The sequence below is a fragment of the Coenobita brevimanus genome, chromosome 76 (assembly GCF_032717465.1).
Source record: "Coenobita brevimanus isolate Jiangsu-jjx chromosome 76, ASM3271746v2, whole genome shotgun sequence".
Lineage (NCBI taxonomy): Eukaryota > Metazoa > Arthropoda > Malacostraca > Decapoda > Coenobitidae > Coenobita > Coenobita brevimanus.
This window is the reverse complement of record NC_137029.1, coordinates 15,744,335-15,751,834: the sequence shown is the minus strand read 5'-3', so window position 1 is coordinate 15,751,834 and position 7,500 is coordinate 15,744,335. Positions and strand designations below refer to the sequence as shown.

The 7,500-nt window shown below is 39.2% G+C and overlaps 1 protein-coding gene across 1 annotated transcript in view; it reads right to left on the bottom strand.

The window, feature by feature from the left end:
- The window catches only part of Rim2 (replication in mitochondria 2), a 195,976-nt gene that overhangs the window by 119,844 nt on the left and 68,632 nt on the right, over positions 1-7,500 (bottom strand). The gene's annotated exons all lie outside the window — the stretch shown is intronic.

Sequence of the window (7,500 nt, the reverse complement as noted above, 5' to 3'; positions counted from 1 at the left end):
TGTACGACGTGAGATAATGAAGCACGATATGTGTGACAAAAGAATCGCTCTGCAGCAAGACAAGGGTATGACAGACACAGGGGCTTTAGAGTATAAGGGTACGAGAAAACGGTGTAAGGGTATAGGGGTGTGATAAACAGATAAGAGGCTATGATTCTGGGGCGGGGATATAAGGGTGGGAGGCCATGATAAATGGGGGATGATGCTGGGTATGTGGATATGACAGAGGTATGAGAGTATATGGATACAATAACTGAAGTATAAAGGTGTGAAGTTGAAGGGGTAAGGTAACCTAAGTATGAAGGTATGATAAATGAGTATGAGAGTATAAGGATATGACAGGAAAAATATAAGAGTTTGCTATAGGAGGGGAAGGAATACAGATATGACAACAGGATAAGAGTACGATATAGGGGTATGAGAGCATATGAAAAAGCCAACAGAAATACAGGAGTATGATATAGGGGCATGAGGGTATAAGAATATGACAACACAAATATGAGTATGCTCTAGAGGTATGAGGGTACAGGGGTAAGACATAATTAAGCCTGACACGTGACCTGATGGCAGAGGGGATAGGACCGTCCTTGAGAGCCTCCAACACCGTACTACACACACGTTGACTGCACGTGTTCCTTTTTAATAGTTCCACCCATATATTTGCTCATCCTTTACAGTGGTTAAACACATCCACATCTTACCAGCCGCTTCACTGCTTACACACATACACATCTATTCGCTCTCTAGACTCCTTACACACATTCACAATTTTTCTGCCTCTACACTGCTTACACATACACATCATATTCAGCCTCTATACTGCTTACCCACATACATATTTATTCAGCCTCCACGCTGTTTATGAATGTCTTTTATCATTTTAATCAGGCTGCCAACAAACTACTGTTATCAAGTTAAGATGTGTATACTCTGTGCACTAACTAGGCTATAAAACTACCGCTTCTCTATCTGCAATGCCGAGCAGTGATTATCACTATAAGGATATGGAGTTTGCCATGAAGCCCTACGGAAAGGATGTGTCTGTAGCGTTCCTTAACGAACGCACGGGAAATAATAAGCTAGAACATGACGGGAATTTCCGACAACTTAAGGAGGAAGAACTGTAGTTGTGTAAAGTTGAGTGTCTTCCATATGCTGAAAAAAAAAATAATAATAATAATAATAATAATAGTATGAAGTCATCAAATGGAACTGGTTACTGTTCTCTTATGTTACTTACTACTTAGCACCTCGTCCATAGCGATACACAGAATGTCCACGAAGTCCTGCTTAATTTCGAATAAGTTTACTGCATGAAAACAACATAGTGACATGGAGATTCTAGATTCTTCCATTTGAAAGAACAAGAGAAACTATAGTATATATATATATATATATATATATATATATATATATATATATATATATATATATATAAAGGCCGTGCACACGCGGGGGGGGGGGGGAGTTCGGAGTATAACCCCCTATCTGGAAAGAATGAAAAAGTCGAATGATAATAATACTAGAAACGCAGCTCATTACATTAAATCCTGTTAAGAACTTTACGACAGAAAAATACGAGTTAAACAGTTCCACAAAATATAAAAAGGAACGAATAAATCAAGTTTCACGATGGTCCTAGAATGTGTTGTTACCGAAGAGTCATGGATAGCTACCGGTACTGAAAAAATATGGAAGCTCGTAGAAAGTAGTGGAAATTTCAAGAATGTTTCATAAGGGTACATAAACGGTACTTCTGTGCACAGTGAGTTACCATACCGTACTTTACAGTCAGAAATCAGCGAGTGAAGAAGTGTTGTCTCTTGTCTTTACTGTGATTTTTAGTGAAAGATATCAAGTTGACTGAATTTTCTGGTTCACTTCCAGTGTTCTGTAGAGTACAGTACTGGTATATAAATTACCCTGAGTTTGTACCCTTTAAGTACTTAAGTCAGTTACTGTACCTAAGTTTACCGTATTGCGTTACTTAGTGGGTAATTAAGGCCCTCCACTCAGACTGAGCCTGTGTGCAGGTTTACCTCCAAGGGGAGGTTGGGGTTTTCTGCCCACGTAATGCCACTCAGGGATGAGTGAGGCCGGACACTCTCATCTTAAATGTCAAGACCAACTTTCCTAGCCCCGGGCTCCTACGCTCTTCATGGGGGCAACACAGGCTTAGGTGATGAATGAATGTATGAAATAAAGTGAATTAACTATGTGATGGAAAAAATGTTTTTTCATCCTCCCCCTACTCAAAAATCCGGCGCACGGCTCTTATATATATATATATATATATATATATATATATATATTTGGATGATGGATGGATATATATATATATATATATATATATATATATATATATATATATATATTATATATATATATATATATATATATATATATATATATATATATATATATATATATATATATATATATATATATATATATATATATATATATATATATATATATATATTATATATATATATATATATATATATATATATATATATATATATATATATATATATATATAGATCCATCATCCAATCCTACGTTGCCCCATGAGGAGCGTAGGAGCCCGGGGCTAGGCAGTTGGTCCTGACATTTAAGATGAGAGTGACCAACCTCACTCATCCCTAAGTGACATTAAGTGAGCAATAAACCCCAACCATCCCTTGGATATAAACCTTCACCGGCTCAATCCGACTGGAGCACAATAATTATCCACTAAACCACCAGGCGCCAAAATTGGGTTATATGGTTACCACCCAGCGTAGTATATAGATTCCTGGTGTACAGGAAACCATTTGGCTTGTCACTCAGTGTAGAGTCACTCATAGGCAGAAGGAAGAGGAAAGAATGAAGGAATGAAAGACAGAAGATGGAGTGTAAAGTCACCCGTAGGCAGAAGGACGAGGAAAGAATGAAGGAAAGAAAGACAGAAGATGGAAGGGAAGAAGTATAGAGGAGAGGACAGGGCAGACACCCGAGAGCAGCACTACATTGAGTGAGTGGATGGTGAGCGCCCCCACCTACCACCCTTATATATATATAAACAATGGTCATCCTATAATCTGGATGACATTTTGATGTTCATTTAAGTGGCATTCATATTTTTAATGGCAGTATTTAGTAACACAATATATTACGGTATTCCTTTGGCTCATACAATTTCAAATGACTGAATCAAATCATCTGGTGTGAGTCTAAACAAAATGCCTAAGTGTAGCAAGAGCTGAGTAAGAGCTACTCGATATACAGTAGCTTTCAAGCCTCTGCTGTGAGGATTTTTCTCAGTTCAAAATCTTTTGGTGTAACTTTGAATAAAATACCCAAGCAAGCTCACACCAACCGCGGTGAAAAAAGTAAAGTGTAAAAAGCAAAATAAATCGCTGCTGTATAAGTGCCAGTTCTGAATGCCAACGATAACAGACTTTACTATAAGCACAACTACCAACACATCCTCTAATAGTCCAAACGACTTCAATCCTTTACGCCTGAGTAACCTACCACCACATAATTTTGTTGAGCTTTGAAGAGACGTTTCAAGTTAAACAAGCTAGCAACAATCTCCACTCACCTCTACAAACCAGTCTCACTTCTTAATGAAAACCGTCTAAGTGTCATGAATGAAATCAAAAGTACTTCACTAAACTGAAAGAGAATCTTGGTGCCCACTCCTGTAAACGCCTCATATCAAAGGAACTACTTGAGTCAACAGTGTAGCCCCGGATAATCCCAGCCTGCAGCAGTTCCTCTTTGCAGTAAACACAACCAAACTACACCACTCTTAGCCAGTTCAGCTCAAGGACATCTTCTGTGACTTATTTCTACTGTCTCCACAGTTTCATTCTGCTAAGTGGGGATATTTCGAATCAGAGGGATTAGATGTAGCCCTCAGTACGTTTTCTGAACACGAAGTGTTTCCTAGGCTTAAAATCGTCGGATATCAAAACAAACTCGTCTCCACTATATCATAATTATTTTTTCCTTGTTACTTTATCATCTACACGATTTCATTCAGGTTCGGAGAACCTTTTCTCACTGGAAGATTTAAATCAAATATAGCATTCACTGACCACAGTACTAAGTGAGGGTCCCAAACAATCTGACAATTTGGATGAACGCAATGAAAAAGACGTCCCTGGGATGAAGGAGTCAAGACGTCCTCGTAGTGAAGTGGCCAGACTGGGTGCCAAGACATCTACACAGAGAAGGAAACGGGGAAAAAAAAAAAAAAAAAAAAAAAGTGCCCCTGACATCAGCTGCAAGAAAATCCTCACATTTCTTATAAATTTCTGGATAATCTAGAGCAGATTTCCTTATTTATCAAACAAGAGTTCCATTTAACTACTGCTCTCTATCTAGTCATCCTTACACTCTTTATCAAATTACGCAGAATCAATAAAGTAGTGATGGACAATGTAGGATAAAAGTTCAGCTAATATTTCAACTCTTCTATAACCCTCTGCTGGCAAATATTCGTGACCTGAATGAAGCCTGGTATGTTTCTCTGCCAAGGTATGATACTGCTTGATATGATGTGTCAGGATGGAAAGTGACTAACATGCTCCAAGTGTGAGGTCGACGAAGTGGAATACGTTGAATTCTATTCCTTCTCTCTCTCTCTCTCTCTCTCTCTCTCTCTCTCTCTCTCTCACACACACACACACACACAGTCTATCTAGAATCCTAGAATCGGTCCTGGATAACGCACAGGGATATGGCTACAGCAAATAGCATTCACAAAATTTCTTGAACCTTAGCTGTGTATAACATTGCTTGTTCATCTTTTTGGCTTCACGCATACCAATTCATAACCCGAAGAGAGAGAGGACAATAGAAGGAAAGAAAATACGAGAAAAAAAAAAGGAGGAGGGGAGAGGGGAATTCTTGAATCAATTTACTTCTATGGAGACTTGTCTGACGTAAAAGCCGGTTAATATACTTTATAAATACTTGCCCGGAGTGTACCGGAAGCCTAATCAGCCTCACATCAGAGTTCATATTTATCAAGAATCTGAATCACTTCTCAGGATGAACAAGTCTTTACGGCAGTCACAACCATTACTAAAAATCGTTATTATTTTCGCATCCTTTTAATGTTCCCAATAGTTTAGTTGTCAAGTGTATGATACTATTAGTGGCAAAAATATAAATATATGGTACTATCAGACTGACGAGAAAACTATAATCTTTTACAGGACTTAAAAAAATATATATATAACTTCGGCCTCAAGCGTCTCCCACGACCCCCGAGATGTGGCTGTTGGCCTCAATGCTCGTTTGATTGCTACCTCTCACGTCCTTAAATGAAGTAAATGAAACATACGCCAGCATATTGCCAAAAAAGAAATAAGAACCAAGGGAAAATATGTGGGGCGTCAAAACATACTATACTATATCGGTAATTCTCAAAATGTGCTGCAGTGTGTGCCAGTTCTGTGCTACGGTACAGTTGGAGTAAAAATCCTGTCGTTTCTCCTGCTGCACCCTCCATGAACTTGAAAACCACTTTACTGAATCCACAGAAACTGACACTAATGACACTAATCTACTGCCAAAACAAAATCAATGTTAGTTGTTTCGGATTCACAGGACAGAATTTTGAAAGTCGATAGGGTATAAGGACGAAGAGATTACAAGACTTTTGATGTCGACTGTACATCAAAAATGTTAGGGTATGTAAACGATCACTTCCATCAATGCCAAACACCAGACATCAGCTGAATGAAACCGCAAGTACAAACACTCCCTTTCGACTATACTACTACCATACCATTATTAAAACCTGTGCTACCTTGACCCAAAAACACTCCTACACCCCTAAGAAAAAGCAAAGCGCGATCATCAAGCACTTTGCATTTTCAAACGTGGACGAAGAGTTGTCATATAGGTGTCGCTCTGTGATGGTAGTGAAAATAGACATGGCTTTGATTAGAACTCTAGAAACAAATAAAATGGTACATTCAAGAATGTTACAATCTGGATTACCAATCTAACAGATCCATCCGCGTCTGGGGAATGTGCTCAAACTCAAACATCGGACTCAGTAGCACCATACTTCTCCCTCCCTCCCTCCCTCCCTCTCTCTCTCTCTCTCTCTCTCTCTCTCTCTCTCTTTATAGCACCGTACAACACAAATATACTTAATATAAATGCAGATATTAGTCACGGGAGCTCTCTCAAGCTGGAAAAAAAACATTTGGACGTAAGCTATCAAGAATGAACAACTACAACCAGTCAGCTCCTAACAAGTTCCTATTACCATATTAAGAATTTGGCCACAAAGAACAAATTTCACTCAAAAGCAAATATATTCATTACAGAATCAGATACAGCTGTGTGTACAGTTATCCCACTTATAACCAATTTTCACAAGTGTCGGTATTCAGAGAAGGTCAAAGCTTAACCCCTGAATACCTTGATGTTCAGTTCACTAAACTTTCGATCCACACTATCGCCAGACGATTCTTATTCGTCTTTACTCCTTCATTCTAAGAACGTACTTTTCACTGTGACTCAGGCCACCACCAAACGATTACAGTCATGAGTATGTACCTATACAAGTCAAATGAAGTTATTGAAGGCTACACGAAAATAATCCCACCCGTTCTAAGCTTTTCCTAAGCTGAATACAACTGTCTGGTGGCAATATACTGTATATAGATAGACAGATATAGATAGATAGACAGACAGATACACACATACAAATGTCGTTTCAAGAATAATCATATTTTATAGCAATGCAGTGAAGGATGGATGAAGGGTGAGGTGGAGGGTTGGGGGAAGGAAGAAATGTGTGTGTGTGTGTGTGTGTGTGTGTGTGTGTGTGTGTGTGTGTGTGTGTGTGTGTGTGTGTGTGTGTGTGTGTGTGTGTGTGTGTGTGTGTGTGTGTGTGTGTGTGTGTGTGTGTGTGTGTGTGTGTGTGTGTGTGTGTGTGTGTGTGTGTGTGTGTGTGTGTGTGTGTGTGTGTGTGTGTGTGTGTGTGTGTGTGTGTGAGAGAGAGAGAAAGGGAAATGGCGTCGCAGTTGAGGGGTGTGTGGGACGTAGGCTATTTCCATCGGTTGAGGCAGCGGGCAAGTTTAGGAGCGGAAAAGAAAAAATCAAGAAGGAAGAACGAGAGACACAGGAAAGGGAGAAAGGAAGAGAATAAAATACACGGAAGGATAAGAGAGAGAAAAATAGGGAAAAAATTAGGGCGCGAGAAATGGTAAAGGAAAGGACAGAAGAAAAACACAGAGAGAGTGATAGGAGAAAAAGTAATGAGGAAAGTTGAGGAAGAGGGAGAGATATACGCTAGAAAGAGGAGGAACTGAGGAGGGAATGAAGGAGGGGGAAAGGAAGGTGGGGAAAGAGAGGGGAGTTGAAACACGGGAGAATGAATAGGATATTAAGAAGAAAATGGAGGATAAGTGGGAACACAGAGAGAAAATGGGAAGAGGAAGACGTATATGGAAGAAACTGAAACGAGAGAGAGAGAGAGAGAGA